Below are 22640 nucleotides of genomic sequence, written 5' to 3'. Positions count from 1 at the left end.
ATTCATCACAGATTTGGAATCTATACATTTTTACTATATTTAGAGAGAATTTCTTTAAAAATAAACAATAAAGAATAGATGATGAAAATTATCTCTTTGTAAAATATGTTATAACTGTTACATTTATTTGGCAGTTTTTGGGGCTATGAGGATGTATTCTCCCTTAGACAAATTACTTTTTTGGATCAGATTCTTAGTGAGTGGCCTCTACAGAGAAAGTGATGTCCTGTGGTCGGAGGAGGTCCCTCACAGGCCGATGTGGGTCGTGGGACCCCATGGAATTCCCAGCCGGATCAATTAAAAACCGAAAGTACCCAAGTGACGTGCGTTTAGGGAGCTTGAACAGGGTACATATGCTTTCTTATTATTTGCTAACTCTGCAGGGACACAGTTTTCCAGAATTCGTGAATACGCTTTAAAGGGAACCTACCACCACGATTCTACCTATTAAGGTAGATTGGGTGGTAGGTGGATGAATGGGATGTGAGGATAGCCCTTTTTTGGGCTAATCCTCACATTCCGGCTATCTTTAAGAAAACTTTAATCTGGGATATGTACATTTTTTTTAAGCGGCTACTGGGGCGTGGAGTAGCCGGACATGAGGCTACAAGTAGAGGCTACTCCACGCCCCAGTAGCCGCTTAAAAAAATGTACATATCCCCCGATTAAAGTTTTCTTAAAGATAGCCGGGATGTGAGGATTAGCCCAAAAAAGGGCTATCCTCACGTCCCATACATCCACCTACCACCTGTTCTACCTTTATAGGTAGAATCGTGGTGGTAGGTTCCCTTTAAGGACAGTGAACGGAGCAGCATCCAGCAGTAAAACTACAATATTTGTACAACTCAAGATCAGGCAACATGCTTGATGGTTACAAGCATTTTTACTCAGAATGACGTAACACACTTTGTGCTAACAACTCAGGTAAAACTGTCTTGTTTTATAGTTTTCCTCAGAGGCACACAGCTTATCAGAACAGAAAGCAAAATCTCATGGTTGCTGCTTCAAAAACACTTGTCAAAGCTCTTTCCAGCCAACCTGTACTCTTAGTGTCTCCTTTCATCCCTATCAGCACCAAAGTGCTCGTCATGTGCTGCTTTGGCCTCACGGTGATTTGTGACAACTTGCTCCAAGCTTGTAGGCCCCTTCATCACAATGTAGTAGTCCTTGTGGTCTCTAAACACCAGCCTCGTTGGACATTGACCTCCCTCTCTTGAGGCGACAGGCTGGTGAATAATAATACACTGCACTAAAGTTCTGAGTAATCCATCATACAAGACAGTCTCATACTGGTCTGAAGCATCAGGGACTTGGTCTCTCACCTTTTGATAAGCGTAACACAGTGCCGGACTGGAATGCCTAAGGCTCACTAATAAAAATCCATTATTGGGGCTCACCACTGCTGAATGCTGATTTCAGCTGACAACATTTGTCAGTTCCATAAATGCAGAATACAGAAAATTTCTTTCATCACCTATCTTCTCCGATTATTATGGTCCAAGAAGCCCTGTCAGTGACCTGCTGACTTGCTCTTGCCCTGATCTTAGGCCTTCTTAGCTTTGTGAGCCAGGAATACAAGTGACAAGTCTGTCTTTTATCTTGCCCGCGCAGCTTATGTAATATCACTTTAGGCAGTTCCACTTCTAGAATGTTCGGAGGCGAGCTACCGGCTCCTCCATATTCTTCAGCATTGTGCCACGTGAAAAAAAGTATGAGGAATGATGACTCTCTGGATCATCATATAAACGGTGAGATAAATGTTTTTAGGTGCAGGCAACGCAAGTGCATGATCTATTACCAGGATTAACACTGGTAATACTAGGAGAATGTGATTTTGACAACCCAGCTAGGCCTCAGACCAAGATCACTCCAATCCTGGTCTATAGCTAATCCCTGTTAGACCTTGGTGGGCATATTTCAAGTCCTCATAACAATATCCCAATTTAATATGCAAATCTATATAAAGCATGGAGCCTCCAATGTAAACTTGACCAGCCAAGCCCAGAATTAAGCCAAGTACATGACCAGTGCATCTCACATTGCATTACATATAGGAGCACATTTACTTACCCATCCAGAGGAGTTCATAGAAAGTGCATTGTCCAACCAGAATGCACTGTGCCACAACTCACTAAGATCGAGCGCCCGATATCCTGCATGTGTTGCTTCCCCGCTCAGGTCCGATACAGTTCGACTTCTTCTTCCTGGTGCATGTAAGTGCATTGTCTTGCAACAGAAATTGAAAGTTAAATCCCGCGCTCAGTCCGAATCCTTCGGATCGTCCAATGGCACACCCCCTGATTTCTGTTGCATGAAAGCCGGCGCAGCTGTGGCAAAAAACGCGTGCCACACAATCCCCTATTAAATACCTGTCACAGCGAAAACGTTGGAAAGTCAGGCGTCCACGGACCCTTAGTAAATAAGCCCCTATATGTTCAAATTTTCAAATTACCTGTGCTACCTACAATAGAGTATAGACTTCCTGAAAACTTGACGTTGGGACCTACATCTGCCACAGGGGCACAAAAACTGATTAGGTTGGAGGCAGATTTCGGGCTGGACAATCAACTATATATCTAACTTGTTAATGAATGTAAACATGTTTAGACATTATAATTCTCTACATGATTACAGAAGATATAACTGGTTATCGAAAATGTTTCCATTTCTGGTGAGAAGCTGGTTCTAGTTCACTGATCCTTTGATTTCCTCCGCTTTCATGTACAGGAGCACCCTGACAGTCGGGCTGAGCACATGTGACCACCACTTCTGGAAAAATCAGGTGGATGTCCTGAGAGGGTATCAAAAGAACACCAGGGGGCACTATATGAAATATATAAAAACATTTAGAAGACTTTAAAATGTATTCTAACTATGAAATTATATTCGCTGAGATATACAGCAATGGAAAGTGTTTAAATTGTCATCTGGATAATTTTAGTCCTGCCAGAACCTAAACATTTAATTAACGGATGAGGATTTGTGACAGTAAAATTTGGAAGATGTTAGACAAGCCTCTAAGCTCTACGCACGCAAACAGAATTGAGAGTTATCAAGGTCCTTTAGCAACTTAAAATCCACGAGGCCCTGCCTAACATGGAAGCAATTCATTGTGATGTCCCTTAAGGCCTCCTCATTAGAGCCCTATTCTCTTTCATGTGATGATTAATGAGGTGTCATTACTCAAATAGGGAAAAAAATGCTCATTGCTTGTTTTGTAATTAGAATAAAGACTCAAGAATTGACATGAAAACTGACAGGGCAAGATTAAGGGTGGTAGAAATATGGAGCAGGATTTAGGATACATTATCCCCAACCCCCGGGGCCAGCAGCCAGTGTGGGGTCCTCTTCCACATTATATCAAAATGCTACAACCTATTATAAACTGTTTCCCATAACATATAAACCCAAGCGCTACAGATATTATTAAAACAATGTAGTGTATTATCCTGAATTATGAAACCTAGGCTGTGATTGGTTACCACAGGAAACAAGAGTATTTTTTCTGTTTTGGATTGTTTCATAAGTTATCCCCTTTTCAGACAACAAAAATATTCCAAGGTCCAGCCGCACTGAAGACAGCTCTTTCTTTACTGTTATAATGTTGCAAAATCCATAGTGACAATCAACGCCAATGCGTTTCAAACAAAAAAATTGTTGTTAATCATGGCTGATCCCATCCCATTTCCAGACCATAATCTACCAGAGGCCACATGTACACCCAGGCATTGCACATGGCCGGGTGCAGAAGAGGGGGGGGTGGGGGTGGACTTCATCCCTCTTCTCCCCATAGGAGCCGAGCAGCTGGGTCACAAATCTGGCATAAGATGGGATATGTCCTATCTTTGGAGGTGAGGATTCCAGGCCAAGTCCCTGTTGCGTTGAAATAATGTGCTATTAGAAATAATAGCACAGTACAAGGCCAAAATTCTACAGAAAAACCAAGACCCCTACCATTACCACTAAAAAAAATCTCTATGTAAAGACCTGGCCTACCATTACTTTCACAAATATTACTCCATTCATTCATTGTTATTACCAAAAAACACATCTATATCATGAGTACTAACTAGGAATAGCTGAATAATACCAACAGACTGAATAAAAATCTGTTATGAAAAGACCGATATGTATCACTACATAGTGACCAGGTAGTAGATACCAGTTCTCCGCAAATGTTGCAATTTAATTCAATGATTTACAGTAGAGAAGGGACTGCAAGCAGAGGCAATAGTAGAGAAAGCATTAAAGACATAGGGGGTCATTTACTAAGGGCCCGATTCGCGTTTTCCCGACGTGTTACCCGAATATTTCCGATTTGCGTCGATTGTACCTGAATTGCCCCGGGATTGTGGCGCACGCGATCGGATTGTGGCGCATCGGCGCCGGCATGCGCGCGACGGAAATCGGGGGGCGTGGCCGAACGAAAACCCGACGTATTCGGAAAAACCGCCGCATTTAAAAACCGAAAAAGTGTCGCTTGGGGAGCGCTTACCTTCACCTGGTCCGAGGTGGTGCATTCCGGCGCGATGAGATGACTTTCAGCGCAGCAGCGCCACCTGGTGGACGGCGGAAGAACTACATTCATAAATCCTGGCCGGACCCGAATCCAGAGCAGAGAACGCGCCGCTGGATCGCGACTGGACCGGGTAAGTAAATGTGCCCCATAGGGGCTTGTTTACTAAGGGCCTGCGGACCGCACTTCCATCGGACTTTCTGACGTTTTCGGGATTTGCACTGCTGTGACAGGTATTTAACAGGTGTCTGCGCCGGGATTGTGCTGCTGCGATCGGTTTTTAGCGCAGCTGCGCCGGCTTTCATGCAACAGAAATTGGGGGGACATGCCGGCAGACGATCTGAAGGATTCGGACTGAGCGGGGGATTTAACTTTCAAATTGTGTCACAAGATAATGCACTTACATGCACCAGGAAGAAGAAGGTAAACTCCAGCGGACCTGAGCGGGGAAGTGACACATGCAGGATATCGGGCGCACGATCTTAGTGAATCGCGGCACAGTGCATTATACACGGACAATGCACTTCCAGGGAACTTCATCGGACAGGTAAATAAATGTGCCCCATAAACTCTTTATTGGTTAAAAATTGGAATCACATATAAAAGAAGGGTGGCGGGTTTCACACCATAAGTTGAGACCCTTAAGTGAAACATGAGTATTCAAAAAGTCTCTCTCATGTGGTGTTAGTTCTTGCAAACTCCACTTACATCCACCAAAAGTACACGGGACATCACAGGAAGTCAGAAGTACTGATGTCGGTGGCAGGTCACGTGAATTCTAAATAAAGAATGTAGACTTGTTCAATGGAAATGAATGGAGATAATTCTTGGAGCTTCTGTGCCGGGCCCCAAAAATTAAATAGTTTCAGGGGCGGCCAGGAGACTGCAGTACATTTCTGCAGTAATTTCATCCATAATTGCATGAAAATGGTTTAGCAAGCAGCGCAGGTTATAAAGAGGTTGGCCACTTGCACCAACATCCACCAGAAGCCACGATTACAAGGGACATCACAAGAAGTCCCAAGCACTGGGTCACATGAGCAGCACACTTTAACAGGGTAAATACAAGATCCTAAGAGAATCACCCATATTTTTCTAGGAGAAATAGAAAGATTCCTGACTGCTGGCACTGGAAGAGGAGATCTTTATGTAAAAAGTTTGATTTTCCTATAATTTACTGTCTATTTTCAACTTTACAAACATGGTGGACAATTCCTTTAAGTGGTCCTTAAGGGATTATATCTAATACTAGGTACAATGTGCTGTTGTGGAAGATGTCAGCCAGGCAGCTCTGCTGTATGTTAAGCTCAGTGTAATGTTATAAGCAGAAAAAGTTCATGCCCTAAATACCAATTTCATCGTTCAGAACAAATAAACATGGAAATGCGAAGTAAAATAAACTTGGGCACACAAGAACTAACACAACCTTCTAAATTACAGCTCCGTCTGTTGCATTAATACAAATATCTGTATCTAAAATGACTCGTGGACAATAAAATGCCCAATTTAAATGCTATCATTAGACCGTTGTCAAACACCGTCACACAAAACCCACATTGTGCAAGCCAAGAAAAACACACCCTGTAGTAGCAGAACTTACCAGCTCAGCAGTAACTGGAAACAGAGATACACACACATCACACTATGTCAGTACTAAAAACTTCTGAATATGGAAGATCGTAAAAACTAACATCTACTATAGAATACAATTTAAAAGTTATCTCTAAAAAGTTTTCAATAGGTTGATCTAATTTGGAGAAGAATCTTTAATTAAAGGGGTAAGGCAGAGTTACAACGGAAACCCCAATCCATAATATACTGTAGATTGGAGTCCTGTTTCCCCATACCGAATGTTTGGGACTGTTGGAATAGCCATGTACTTTTAGATCCAACAATCCCATAAAGAATCCATAGAGTGGCCACAGGAAAGGAGGACCCCGAATGTAGTGTAACTGAAATTAGAATTAAAGTTTGCTGCTCCGGTAATATCAAGGTGGGACTGGGATCCATCACTGAGAATATCCTGTGGATAGGGCCTAACTTGCTTCATAGGAGAACACCTTTGAATGCCTCAGTCAAAGCCGCTTACTTTTGAAGGCGCACCAAAGGCATTTAAAAGGACCTGCGATCAGTGCCAACATAGATCACGGCTGTTAACGGTGGGGGAACTTTGGAGTTGAACTTGAACGGATCTGCTCATCCCTACTGCTCATCCCTACTGCTCATCCCTATAGCATTGTGAGAACACTATTACTACAGTTTTTGAACTGTATACTTTAGAATTGTAAGCCCAACCAAATTTTTTGGGTCTTTGTGACAATTCCAATTAAAATTTTTTGGATTGTCATAAGAACCAGGATTAACAATGAATCATAATTGCAGACACACTTGATAACTGTTACAGCTAATAATTGTAGCTTAGGACTAAAGTACAGTAAATTACCAACATCCAGAGGGCCGTTTGTAACTAGTGGTCGTACTTAATTTGGGTGTTCTTAAAGGACACCTGTCATCAGGTTTCTGTCACCACTCCCTGTTGGAGCAGCTCACCAGGATTCATCCCAGCCTTTATCTAGTCAATTCATACATTAATCATTGCAAAATCATCTTTTCTTTATTATGTAAATGAGGTTGGGGTCATGGAGAGAAAGTGATGTCACCCCTGTTCTCCCTCCCCTCTCCTCGCCCTGCTGATGTCTGTGTGTAATGTATAATAAAGCATTGCTAGTGTCTGTGCTTTATCTGCTGACATGCTGCATCCTCCTAATACACATGTGTGAGACACGGACATCAGCTACACAAGTACCTGACATGTTCTCCTATACACATGTGAGAGACATAGACATCAGCTACACAAGTACCTGACATGTCCTGCTATACACATGTAAGAGACATAGACATCAGCTGCACAAGTACCTGACATGTTCTGCTATACACATGTGTGAGACATAGACATCAGCTACACAAGTGCCTGACATGTTCTGCTATACACATGTTTGAGACACGGACATCAGCTACACAAGTACCTGACATGTTCTCCTATACACATGTGAGAGACATAGACATCAGCTACACAAGTACCTGACATGTCCTGCTATACACATGTAAGAGACATAGACATCAGCTGCACAAGTACCTGACATGTTCTGCTATACACATGTGTGAGACATAGACATCAGCTACACAAGTGCCTGACATGTTCTGCTATACACATGTTTGAGACACTGACATCAGCTACACAAGCACCTGACACGTTCTCCTATACACGTGTGAGACATTGACTTCAGCTACAAGTACCTGACATGTCCTGCTATACACATGTGAGAGACACAGACATCAGCTACACAAGTATCTGGCATGTTCTGCTATACATATGTGAGAGACACAGACATCAGCTACACAAGTATCTGGCATGTTCTGCTATACACTTGTGTGAGACACAGACATCAGCTACACAAGTACCTGACATGTTCTGCTATACACATGTGTGAGACACAGACATCAGCTACTCAAGTATCTGACATGTTCTGCTATACACATGTGTGAGACACAGACATCAGCTACACAAGTACCTGACATGCTCTGCTATACACATGTGAGAGACACAGACATCAGCTAAACAAGTACCTGACATGTCCTGCTATACACATGTGAGAGACATAGACATCAGCTACACAAGTACCTGACATGTTCTTCTATACACATGTGTGAGACACAGACATCAGCTACACAAGTACCTGACATGTTCTGCTATACACATGTGAGAGACACAGACATCAGCTACACAAGTACCTGACATGTTCTTCTATACACATGTGTGAGACACAGACATCAGCTACACAAGTGCTTGACATGTTCTGTTATACACATGTGAGAGACACAGACATCAGCTACACAAGTGCCTGACATGTTCTGCTGTCCACATGTGAGAGACACAGACATCAAATACACAAGTACCTGTCATGTTCTGCTATACACACATGTGAGACACAGACATCAGCTACACAAGTACCTGACATGTTCTTCTGTACACACGTGAGAGACACACATCAGCTTCACATGTATCTGCTGTACACATGGCTGAATGGAGCAGTTGTATTTCACACTCACAGGCTGCAGGGGCCACCAGCACCAGGAGTGTAACATCATTATACAGGCTGTCAGTCATGTGTATAGGAGTATCTCATACACACACAATCTGCAGGGGGCACCAGCACCAGGAGTGCCGCATAATTAAACAGGCTGTCAGTCATGTGTATAGGAGTATCTCATACACACGCAGGCTGCAGGGGACACCAGCACCAGGAGTGTCACTTCATTACACAGGATGCTTGTCATGTGTATAGGAGTAGCACATACACACACAGGCTGCAGGAGGCACCAGCACCAGCAGTGTCACATCATTATACAGGCTGTCAGTCATGTGTGTAGGAGTATCTCATATACGCACAGTATAATAGCAATCAACGGTGAAGCAGCACTCCGTATTGATCAGTGAAGATATTTTATTCCATCATAATTATGCGACATTTCACCTTCTCCATGAAGGCATTATTGAGTGCTGCTTCACCGTTGATCGCTATTATATCGTGTGGTTTATGCCAGACCCTTTGAGAAGACCTGCACCTGACTTGTTCACTCACACGGTGCAGCTCCTTAACCTTTTTCTTGTTTTGTCATACACACACAGGATGCAGGGGGCTGCAGCACCAGCAGTGTCACATCATTATACAGGCTGTCAGTCAAGCACTGGGGGGTGTGGATGTGCCTCCCACTCATGAATAAGCTGGACAGCTGAATATGATAATGACTCATTGGACATCTCTCAGGTCATTTGCATACAGCTTTAAGACCTCATTGCTTAGGTTTACAGGCATGTAGAGGGACAATGGAGGGATAGAGGCAATGCTTTCTAATGGCAGTTTATGAAAATATATTTCGTTTTGGGGGGTTCATTTTCCTGACAGGTTCTCTTTAAGTCAGGGACCGCCTGTATATGGGAACATTCACTACATACATATCATATGGTAATGAGCTTTAAGTCTCCTTGTCTCCAGTAATTTATTTTATAGCCATTGGCCAGATAACTACTGGCAAGTGTTCAGCCTTGTCCATATCAACACTCATAATGTTGTACATATTGGAGGAGATTTTTCTTGATCTGGCATAGCCCCTTTAGGGTAAATCTTTGCATTTTATGCCCCGTCAATGTAAATATCTCCCTATTTACATATGCAAACTTAAAATTCATTAGTAGAGTAATGATCCGTTATATGGCTCCGTGGAGAAAAGTTATTCATATTTCCATAAACAGAATTCGGCAGTAATTGAAGTTCCTCTGTTGTCAGTCATACTGTCCATTGCCTTGTCATGCAAAGCTTTCTCCCATCAAATTACCCATGTAATTAAGGTTCTCACCATTTATTTAGCTGGATGTACAAGAAAGGGGAATGTGTTTAACTTGGCTTAGTACATAGGCCATGTGTAATTTCTTATGGAAAGAACTTAAAGGGGATGTCTGGAATGGGACAATATAAAAGGTCCACATTCTTTCCTATAAACATTCTTTCCTGCCAACCTTGTTCCATAATTGTGGCCTAATTGCATTTTAAGGATCTTCAACATTTCTGGAAGGGGTCTTGCACATTTTCCTTTCTTTATTATCTCTACAAGGAATAATCAGTTAGTAGGTGGTTTGGGATCCCTAGGGCCTTGGGCTACCATCGTAACCACTGCTAAAAATCAAGACAGAAATAAAACAGGAATTGGTTTTCTTGTGGATTTCTTTGGGAAAACTTCATCACATGTCACTTTTTGCTTTATCTTGCAGTTGTAAAAATTTTAACCAAGGTCCAATTTCAATTCTTTAGGAACATAGCCTCAGGTTTTGACTGACCCTTACTTGGATTTCCATCAGGGTATCTCTCTGAAAGTCTTTACGCTCCCCTGCAGTTGGGTGGGTTGTAATGCAGAAGCCCCTCTGAAGTCTCTATGGGTCTCCTAAAGCTTTTTAATGTTTCCAATGCACCCCTCAATTCACTGCTGTGGGCCAAACATCAGGTAACCCATGTCCTTCTGAGGATAATATCCCCTTAATATGCCGACCCATGTTAGAACAGAGTGCTATAGCCATAGTTCTGATAAATCTTGCCTTAAACCTAGAATGATAGATGAGTCCGGTTGTATTCACAAGCACAGCACTGACCCTGCGTATAACAACCCTTTGAGACCTGACCTGACATGTATCTCCGACACCTGTTCTTGATGTATCCGGCGGCGCTGGCGAGACATGACTGTGGTTGCTGAAGGCTAAAAGCGAGCTTTAAAACAGCTTTTCCGTTTTCCCTGAACCCAAACTTTTGACTGAAGATCACGGACCTTAACCCGCCGTGTCACGGGCCCGATAACGTTGCAGTTTGGATTCGGTCATCACTTGTGTTTATGGTACATGAAAAACTGTCCATAGGAGGATTTGTCATGTTCTGGACCTCAAGCAAAATTATGTTTTGGGGAGCCACTAATGCTATAGTCAGCCCTGAGCCACTCTCCTCCTGGGGCATTTTTGTAGTTGGTTCTAATTTGGGGAATGCTTAAGCTTTAACCCTTTGCAATGCCCAGTATGTGGATGACATCTCATAGATTTAAAATCTTTTAATTTCTGGACTTTTGAAGCAGGTGGATGAGATTTCTTAAAGTCTCATCTACTTTGCCAAAGATCTTCTGAACCAAAATCTCATGCAGAAAGATTGCAGCAAATGGAATGTGTGTGTATGATGAACTGTATGTTTTTGTATGTAGGTATATAAATGTGTGTATATATCAGTCTAAGGCTACATTCACGCGTAGCACGACGGGCACACATTGGTGCCGGGAAGAGGAGGGGTGAGCGAAGCTCAACTCGACCCCTCTCCATAGAGAAACATGGGGCACAGCGCCATATTCCGGGGAAAGATAGGATATATCTTTCTCCTGGCTACCAATTGGTCCGGTGCCGCATGTGTGCTGCACCGTATTGTTCCCGTATGGCGCCGAGAACACTTTGCCTATGGGGGACATAAATATGCCGCCATATATACGTCGGCCGTATATACGTATATACACTCACTGGCCACTTTATTAGGTAGACCTGTCCAACTGCTCGTTAACACTTAATTTCTAATCAGCCAATCACATGGCGGCAACTCAGTGCATTTAGGCATGTAGACATGGTCAAGACAATCTCCTGCAGTTCAAACCGAGCATCAGTATGGGGAAGAAAGGTGATTTGATGCCTTTGAACGTGGCATGTTTGTTGGTGCCAGAAGGGCTGGTCTGAGTATTGCAGAAACTGCTGATCTACTGGGATTTTCACGCACAACCATCTCTAGGGTTTAGAGAGAATGGTCCGAAAAAGAAAAAACATCCAGTGAGCGGCAGTACTGTCGGCGGAAATGCCTTGTTGATGCCAGAGGTCAGAGGAGAATGGGAAGACTGGTTCGAAATGATAGAAAGGCAACAGTGACTCAAATCGCCACCCGTTACAACCAAGGTAGGGAGAAGAGCATCTCTGAACACACAGTACGTCGAACTTTGAGGCAGATGGGCTACAGCAGCAGAAGACCACAGCGGGTGCCACTCCTTTTAGCTAAGAACAGGAAACTGAGGCTACATTTTGCACAAGCTCATCAAAATTGGACAGTAGAAGATTGGAAAAACGTTGCCTGGTCTGATGAGTCTCGATTTCTGCTGTGACATCCGGATGGTAGGGTCAGTATTTGGCGTCAACAACATGAAAGCATGGATCCATCCTGCCTTGTATCAACGGTTCAGGCTGGTGGTGGTGGTGTCATGGTGTGGGGAATATTTTCTTGGCACTCTTTGGGCCCCTTGTTACCAATTGAGCATCGTTGCAACGCCACAGCCTACCTGAGTATTGTTGCTGACCATGTCCATCCCTTTATGAGCACAATGTATCCTGTAACATCTGATGGCTACTTTCAGCAGGATAATGCGCCATGTCATAAAGCTGGAATCATCTCAGACTGGTTTCTTGAACATGACAATGAGGTCACTGGACTCAAATGGCCTCCACAGTCACCAGATCTCAATCCAATAGAGCATCTTTGGGATGTGGTGGAACGGGAGATTCGCATCATGGATGTGCAGCCGACAAATCTGCGGCAACTGTGTGATGCCATCATGTCAATATGGACCAAAATCTCTGAGGAATGCCTCCAGCACCTTGTTGTATCTATGCCACGAAGAATTGAGGCAGTTCTGAAGGCAAAAGGGGGTCCAACCCGTTACTAGCATGGTGTACCTAATAAAGTGGACGGTGAGTGTACATTTCCCATATAGCAATGTGAAAGTAGCCTAATATGTATATTTTTAAGCGGGAATGGGGGCCCCATTCTGAAGTCTGCTTTGGGCCCTGCGTCTCCTAGTTACACCCCTGCTCAGTGTCGCCATACACTAAAGATGCTGTATCAGGGATTACTCTCCTTCTCTATTAGTTATGACTATAAATAACTAATTAACATACAAGTTCCATAGGTTTGTTCTTCATTTGAATTTGTATGCAAGTCAGAACTGTATATTTTATAATTGTAAGTCCAAACTAATTTTTTTTTGTTTATGTGGCAATTGGATTTTTAAAAATGTCGTGTTGTCATAAGAACCAAGATTAACAATAAATCTTAATTACAGACACCTTCATAACTGTTATAGCTGTTTATAGCCTAGGACTAAAGTACAGTAAATTGCCAATTTCCAGAGGGCCGTTTGTAACTAGGGGTCGTCTGTAAGTCAGGTGTCAAGTAGGGGACCGCCTGTACAGTCAAATATTGCATTCTGGGTGTTCAGTAGTAGAAAACTTCATAAAATTGGAGCTTCTTTACAATATTTTCTGCTCCAGTACCTAACCACATGAAAACATCTTACAAATGATGTAACGCGCCATGTAAAATGTTATTGTTCTGAATTATGTGCTGAGGAGGCAGTCAAGCAAACACCAGGAAATACCAAGACACTATTTTTATATATGTGACTCACTAAATATTTGTATTTATTTTGTTTTTTAACCAATGATGAATAATTAACCATGTGCAGACATTCGGTAATTTGGGTTTAATTTCTGTTTATTTACCTTGTATCACTGGGAGTCTATAATAAAGTGATAGACGTGCCGGACTCTTTGTACTGGAGCGGGTTCAGCCGTGACTTTGATGTAGGTGCTTTTAAATTAACACCAATTATTGTGTCACAGAAGTGGGACCTCCCAGTCACCAGTGGACAAGAAACCCAAATGTATGTGAATCCTTAACATTGCCTTGCAAGAATTTCTCTCTGTGTTGCCGTATTTGTGCACAAATTAGTGATTTTGAGATTTATTATCGGAATTCTTATGCAGAGTCGGCTCCAGGTATTAGTAGGCCCCTTGGTGACAGAGCCTCAGTGGGCCCCTTTGCAGTAAACTCATTAAAAATTCAGAAACTAAAACAGTCTCCTGTTCCCTAAAATATTCTCTAGTTTATCATCCCAAAAAGCCCCCTCAGGGTTTTTTATATACAGCCCCTTCAATCCCATGGATTCCTTTTGTACAGCCTTATGTGGGCCCCCCCAGCAGCTCTGGGCCCCTGGCACTTGCCTAGGAATGCCCAGTGCTGGCGCCGGCCCTGTTTTTATGTAACAAGAAGCATGTGAAGTGTACAAAAAGAAGCTGAAAATTTAGAAACAATTTCTTGTGGCGAAGGCAACGCCCGTCATATACTGTAGGAGTGCTTGAATACCTAATTCGGAAATATGTACTATATAGTATATGTACTATACTAATAAAATTACTACGGTATATTACTTAAATAACACATTGTTATTTTTATGTAACAAAAAGATCTAATTAAGAAAATCTACCATCAAAATCCATCATGATAAACAGGTCCGGCGCCAGCATTGGACATACCTGTGCAAGTGCCGGGGCCCGGAGCTATTGGGGGTCCCACATAAGACTGCACATATGGAATCCATGAGGGAGAGGGGGGCTCTATGTAATGAATCTATGGGGGTGCTAATGAATCCATGCTAATGAGCCCAAAGGGCTCTGGGGGTATTACTGGAGCCCCTCAGTGCTGCAGCTTCACAGACTATTACGCTGATCTCCCCCACTTGCCATATTTAATCTCACACATTCAGAGTGTAATAATGTAACAGCCTGTGAAGCTATAGCAAGGAAGGGCTTTGGTAACGCCCCCAGAGCCCTTTTGGCACATTAGCATCATTTAGACATTTAATTTGTAGATTTTAGAAGGAAGGAGACCATGAATAACAAATATAAGAAGATTACCATGGTCACAGTGCCTGGATCTATGAGTAAGTGTCCCTGGTTCATCATGCTTGATTTAGATGCTAGATTCCATTTAACATAACAATTTTTTCCCTTTTTGGTTTGTACTTTGTTGCAGTTTGAAAAGTCTGGAATCTACACCACCCACTATTTTAAGGTTCTGGGGTCCAAAAGTAACACATGAACTTTTTTTGTTCATATTTCCAAATATGTTGTCAGATAAATTGTTCATCTCTTCTCCTGTATCTTGTCAATCTAATTTATACATTTTTGTTAAGGGAATTTTTATATACTTCATGCCTTATGGTTCCACTTTCATAAATAGTAGGCATGTCAGTGAAGAGTGGAAGGGGTTGGTGCTTCTCTCAGCCCAAAAAATAAGTGATAATTGATGCCAGGAGGTGGCGTATAACAAGTCAGGACACACATGACTAGACATGATTCTTCTGCATGGGAATTTCAAAAACTGTAAAAGTTTTCAGCTATTTTTGGACTCCCATAGAATTTAATTAAGAGTGCCTGACATGTGCACCACCTCTTAAAAGGGGTTGCTTAGCCACTAAAGTGAAATTTTGAGTTTCATCCTATGGATAAGGGATAACTTGGTGTATAGGGGGCGGGCCCATTGGTGGGACCCCCACAGATCCCGTGAATCAGAGTCTGTTGTAGCCCAAATTAACCAAAAATCCATTAGCATATGTGCCCTGCTGCACTATTCATCACTTTGGCACTGACGGTAAAAGCCGAATGCCGCATTTGATTACCTACGTTAGTGCCATAGACAAGGGGCCACAAGTATTTGCACCAGTTTTTTGTCTGACTTTGTACTAAAAGGAACGTGCAAACTGCTTGCACATGTATTTATGAAGTGTCAGTGCCAGTTTTGTGTTGCGGCTGCACTGTGCCGACGTGCCACAAAATCCCCTAAAGGGGAGTTCCGGTGCAAAGGATTTTAAAAGTGCCCTAAAAGTTGGTGAACACTTCCCAAGCAGTGCAGGGTGCGCGATTACTGGAGACTGTGCACCAATTTTCATGAATCTGGCGCATACTCCATAGGCAAACTGCACCTGGTACAGTGTGCACTACTTTTGATAAATGTGGCCCAATGAATAAAACGTCAGTGTCATGTCCACCCTGTGGCTCCATTTATTTAGGATACAACTGACCCAAGATCTCATGATCCATAGGCACCCCCCGCGGTCAGAAAGTTACACAGCCAGATGTACATGCTACACATTCATTCTAGGTTACATCAACGAACAATAGAAATAGACATTGTCATTTGCAATTTACATAATTGTAGTTCAGTCCCTGAAAGAAAATCACATTTGCCTATACATTCCGGCACGTGAAGTAGGATGCATTTCATTATAACGGTACAAACTTCTCTAAAGTGAAACCTTGTACCGTGCCCGGCGGAGAACTCGAACCCTGAAACATCAACAGACGTCTCAAATTTGTCAAAACAAATGGAGATTAAATATGAAATCTATGTTCCTCTGACACTAACGTTTCACAAATCAACGTGTAGATTTTTATTAGAGGTGTCAGATTCTATTTACATGGTGATCTACAATGTTCCCAGTTCCCTTACAGAAGACATTGAAATAATTATTAGCCATTCCAATGTATGGGAGCAGTAAACCGGTCAGTAATGTCACATATTTAAAAAAAATATTGTTTGGCACACATCACCCCGTGGTGCAGAGGACCTGATAAATATGCCCCTTTTATGTTTTTGGAGCTCTGCTCTCCATGAGATTCATTAAATAATAATAATACCTTTATTTATATAGTGCTGCACAGAGTTTGCCAAATCAGTCCCTGTCCCCATGGGGCTCACAATCTAATCAACCTTTTTGGAGTGTGGAGGAAACTGGAGGACCCGGAGGAAACCCACGCAAACACAGAGAGAACATACAAACTCTTTGCAGATGTTGATCTGGATGGGACTTGAAACCATGACCCCAGCGCTGCAAGGCAGAAGTGCTACCCGCTCAGCCATTTAATAAATGCTTGTTTGCTCTTATTGCTGAGCTGTTTCAAAAAGTCTCAAAATGCATAAAAAGTCTCAGCACATAGACCAGCAGGTGACTGGAGTAACTATGAGACTTTTTGCAAAAGTCTCAAGTCATGAATACGGCTTTGCACGGCGTTGTACTAGCAATAGTTTTATGTTTACGTCAGATTAATGAAGAAGTGGAAAAGCCCTGTGAGACTGAAAAGTCCAAGAAAACCTCAATGCAACTCTTTTGAGAGTTTTTTTTAAGGCAAAAACGGCCAAGGAAAACCAATGATAAATATCTAGATAGATAGATATTGGATAGATTGATGATAGGGATAGATATGAGATAGATAGATATTGGATAGATAGATTGATAGGGATAGATAGATAGATATTGGATAGATTGATGATAGGGATAGATAGATATCTATCTAAGATATGAATGAGATCCCTGCGCGATCCCCGATCCAGAATGTCCGACGAGGATGAACACTGCCGCGATTCACTAAGAACGTGCGCCCGATATCCTGCATGTGTCGCTCCCCACTCAGGTCCGCCGGAGTACACCATCTTCTTCCGGGTGCATGTAAGAACTTGATCTTGCGACACAATTTCAAAGTTAAATCCTGCGATTAGTCTGAATCATTCCAATCATCCGATGGCCAACCCCCCTGATTTGTGTCGCTTGAAAGCTGGCGCCGATATGCCAAAATCTGATCGCGTGCGCCAAATCCTCTGCTAAATAAGGATAGGAAATTTTAGGCCTATCCGACCAAAGTGCGGCCGCAGGACCCTTAGTAAATGAGCCCCATTGTTGTTTATTTTGGAGCGAGAGTGACTTTTAAATCTTCTTTCAGTTTGTCCTTAAAATGCCAACAAACCTGACGTTCCGCTGTAAAATGCTAAATCCACATATCAAATGCAATTTATTTTACTACATTAAAATAAACAGATCAATACTATCCACGGACTGTGTTCTTTTTGCACAGTTCTTAGGCATAAAAATTACCCAAACAGCTAAAATTTCGGATCTAATGACACACCACTCGCTGGCAGAGAATTCCATTCTAACTGAAAATATGTTCTATTTTGACATTTGATATTTTGTCCTTCCCGTGGGGGATCATTTAATGTTTCTGTTCTCACCTCTAGGTCCAGACCTACCACTGGCACATTATAAGATAGCAAGCTGTGAAGATTAGGAACACAGACTCTTTAAATGCTTTCAGTAATTGAGGTTTAAGTAATCACAGGTCTGGCGGTCTCTATAAAGGGAGGGTTTCAAAAGAAAAATAAATGTTAGCGCTATATGTTCAGGAATGTTAAATACGGTGCCGGAGAGAGTGAACAAAATACAATAAGCTGATTAAATCTACCTATAAGGTAAACTCTACTTACCTTTTATACATGTGACAGCCTAGAACATCATGTTTCAGGTCCATAATTAATGGATCATGTCAATATATATATTATATGAATAAAGAAAAATCTGGGAAACAAAATTTTTTCTATATTTCCAATAATTAAGATACATACTGGAGCTCATTTACTTACCCGGTCCTGTCGCGATCCAGCGGCGCTTTCTCCGACGAGGATTCAGGTCTTCCGGCGATTCACTAAGGTCGTGCTCCCGATGTCCACCAGGTGTCGCTGCGCCGAGGTCCGCCGGAGTTCACCATCCTATTCCCGGTGCATGTAAGTGCGTGTAAAAGCGACACTTTTTTTAAAAAATTGCGCTATTTTTCCAAATCCGTCGGGTTTTCTAATGGCCACGCCCCCTGCTTTTAGTCGCATGCAAGCCAGCGCCGATGCAACGCAATCCGGTCGTGTGCAACAAAATCCCGGGGGCAGTAAAATACGGAAAACCCGGCGTAAAAACGTGATCCGGACCCTTGGTAAATGTGCCCCACTGTATGTAAAATGATGCTGCCATAAAATGTCAAAATAATAGCTTTATACACCACTTATGGTTAACTGCACTGCGTGTATAGTGCTCAGGGACGCCAACAGGGGGGGGGGGGTTGAATGTGACTGTGATCAGGGGGCCCCAAGGAGAAGAAGGGGCCCCAAATCACAGAAAATTCTCCTCCACTCCTCGGTGCAGGGAACTCACTATGCACACAGAGATGGATTATCATTCCATGGGGGTAGGGGCCACAGTGGTGTCCCTGATAGTGGTGATTCGGTCACATTTAAAGAGATATTCTGGATTATTTTTAGTAATGATCTTTGGAATCCTGATTAGGATTAGAACAGTGACAGAGTATCTATTTGTATTATTTGTACAATCTATAAGGAAAACTAGATAATAATTCCGTAAACCTAAATAAATATTAACCTACCGTTCCTAATCTGTGCTGGAGATGCGGCGGATGAAGCGGTCCGCCAATCCATTGCACAGGGTTCATTCATGTTCGACTCATTTTTGAGATGCTTTGAATCTTCTGATCATTCATTAAATATGTGATGACCCTAACATTTCAAAAGAAGCTTCTGTTCCTCTCACATCTCTACAGGATACCACCCAAAAAAAAGAAACCAAGTACCATAATGAGATATTTAAAAAAACATGAAGCAAATCCATTCATTTTATCTTTTTATCAATATAATCTTTTTTTTTTCTTCCTAAGGAGTTTTATACTCCCTATCTAAGGTCAGAGACATCAGTTATGTGAACTGTCACACGTGATGACTACTAGTGATCATAATACAGTCATGGAGAACACCCCTTAACCCACACATTCCAGTCATAGAAGGTCAGCCATGAACCTGGAACCATTTACCTATAGACAAGTCTCTTACAATAACACTTCCTTCTTAAGTCTAGGATGTGAACTTGAAACCTTGAGCGATAAAAAAATTCCCCTGCAGGAACCACCAGGGGGAGCAATTGGTCTATGTGTTTTGTAATGTAAATATTTACACTAATGTAGACACCACTAAAAAGTATGGACTGTCACTTTAGGATCCCATATGGGATAAAAGAGATATTTCTAAATCTAGTCTGTAACATCAACTTTGTTACTATTATCTTTTTTGTTACTTCTCGTCTTTGTGCACTGCATGACAAATGTGTATGGATTCGTTTTATAAATGTTTACATTTTTGAGTAGTTTTTGATAATTATAACCTTCTACTCAAACTTTTTTTTTCTACCCTTGTAACTTCATAAATCCAAATACCCTATACTGTTTTAGAGAAAGTCAGCCAGGTTCCAAATGTGCCCCAACTCTGTCGTAGAGATCCAGATGGATCTTTAAAGGGCACTTACCTCCACGATTCTACCTATAAAGGTAGATCGGGTGGTAGGTGGATGTAAGGGATGTGAGGATAGCCCTTTTTAGAGCTAATCCTCACGTCCCTGCTAACTTTTAATAAACTTTATTCCCTTAATATGTAAATTTAGTTATGTGGCTACTGGGGCGTGGAGTAGCCGGGCACGAGGCTACACGTCGCGGCTACTCCACGCACCAGTAACCACGTTACTCCTCCTACCATGTTGTGTGCGTCGCGCAGCGTCCGAAAAGCCGGAGCTCCGGCATTCGCAGAATGCCAGCATGTCGGACGAGGGCGCGCAGCTACGAGGAGCTGCTCGCCGCACACAACAGGGTAGGAGGAGTAACGTGGCTACTGGGGCATGGAGTAGCCACGACGTGTATCCTCGTGCCGGCTACTCCACGCCCCAGTAGCCGCATAACGAAATTTACATATTAAGGGAATAAAGTTTATTAAAAGTTAGCGGGGACATGAGGATTAGCTCTAAAAAGTGCTATCCTCACGTCCCTTTATAGGTAAAAATCGTGGTGGTAGGTTCCCTTTAATACATTGGTGGCCAAGAAACAAGAAATTAAAGTGCAGATAATCATCGTTCTATAGGTATACAAATAACCCTGCAAATTCACAATGCAAGATTTGCCTAAAGACACTGGCTAATTCTCCAAATCTTCTCTGGATGTGAATGATTGATTTACAGCTGTCTGAGGATAACTCTGTTCCGTTCCCATTGCACATTGAGGCTCATTTGCATATGAAAAATAATATGAAATAGATACATAAAGTAATTATTTGGACACTAAAAATTGTAACTAGCAGTGGGTTGTAAACCCACCATGCTATCCTGCTATACCTTAAGGGCATGGTCCTTGGTTCTCTCTGTTATCCACCCTCTAACCACTATACAGGGATTTGGACTTCAGAGAGTTTGGAAGTCTGTGTCCTCTTGCAGTGGCCTCAGATTGGATGGCAGCTGGTTTAATGGGCACAGAAACATGTGCATATCACCAATGGGCCAGGCAAGTGAATGGTTAAAGTCAGTCCAAAGTCATGGCAGGTAGGGTACAAGCAGTGTCAGGAAACAGGCAGAGAGTCACAGGATCACAAACAAGCCAAGGTTGTATATGTAAGAACACAGATCAGAAAATGTAGTTAAAAAGCAAGCTTAGGGGTCAGGCAAGTGAATGTTAAAGGTCAATTCAAAGTCAAGGCAGGCAGCATATAGTTCAGTGGTGGCAAACCTATGGCATGGGTGCCAGAGGTGGCACGCAGAGCACCCAGCTGTCTTTCCAGCACAGAGTTTTCCAAACAATATAACTAACTTAAACTCAAGGCCTCCTCCTGCGTGGGAAGGCTGCGTTCAGCACTATTTTAAGGCAACACTTATAATACTTTACTTGAACTTCCAGAGTAGCACAGAGGTGTGAACAAGGCTGGACTATAACTAGAGTTCCTGTCCCGCAATTCTTTCTTTTCAAGGGGACCATGGAGAGATGCTACAATAATCTGAATTTCTCCTCCTTCTTTCTAATGGTATTGGTGTCCTCAAGACACCAATATGATTGAAAGCTGTGGCAGAGCAGGGAGCAATAATTTGTTGATTAAATTGTGTTGTGTTGGCACATCGTGATAAATAAGTGGGTTTTTGGCTACAGTTTGGGTACTTCGTTTCTAAAAGGCTCATCATCACTGGTATAGGTCATGTCAGGAAACAGGCAGAAGTTTGTGGAAGGAAGCACAGGATCCAAAACAAGCCAAGGGGGTATACATAAGGATGCAGATCAGGGTCCAACATCTGAATTTACTAGAAACAGAATCACCGGACAGCAACTGTGGATGATCTTTGGTCAGCCGCTGGGGAGCAGGGCATGCTGGACTATATAGCCCTTGTGTTGAGTTACTTACAACCTCTTTGGTTGCTTTCCCACTGCAAAAGAAGTATTGAAAATTCAATTGTAGTAGTTTCCTTATTTGATACCTACTTCAAGATAATACCAAGAGATCTGAAGACGTTATTGTCTCACATGTTCAAATTGCTTCGCTCGGTTTGGTCAACGCTAGTTGTGCCTTTAGAGGGAGAAGCAAGTGCTTCCAGTAGTGGAAAACTAACCATGCTCAAGTCAAACTATTCTATACCAAACTGAACCATGTCGACCCACTATGCAGTGGAAAAGATGCTTGTATAAAGTTGACCTCCGAGTACAAAACTGAGAATCTGAAAACACCAGTTTGGGGGAACGGTTTCCTCAAACCTTTCCCTGCTTTTTTCGACAAAGAAAAGTAAAATTTTCTGGTATTGTTACTGAGCATCTGGTTAAGGCAGTGATGGGCAACCTTTTGAGCTTGGTGTGTCAAAATTCGCCAAAAAAACGAGCATAACTCGGGTGCTGTTTCACCTTTAGGAAAAACCTAATTTTGTAATAACACGTCCAGCAGCGGCCTCCCCTTATTAATAACATGTCCAGCAGCGGCCTCCCCTTATTAATAACATGTCCAGCAGCGGCCTCCCTTTACTATTAAAATACCCC

Source organism: Engystomops pustulosus, chromosome 1 (genome assembly GCF_040894005.1).
Source record: "Engystomops pustulosus chromosome 1, aEngPut4.maternal, whole genome shotgun sequence".
Taxonomy (NCBI): domain Eukaryota; kingdom Metazoa; phylum Chordata; class Amphibia; order Anura; family Leptodactylidae; genus Engystomops; species Engystomops pustulosus.
Note: the sequence above shows the minus strand (reverse complement) of the source record.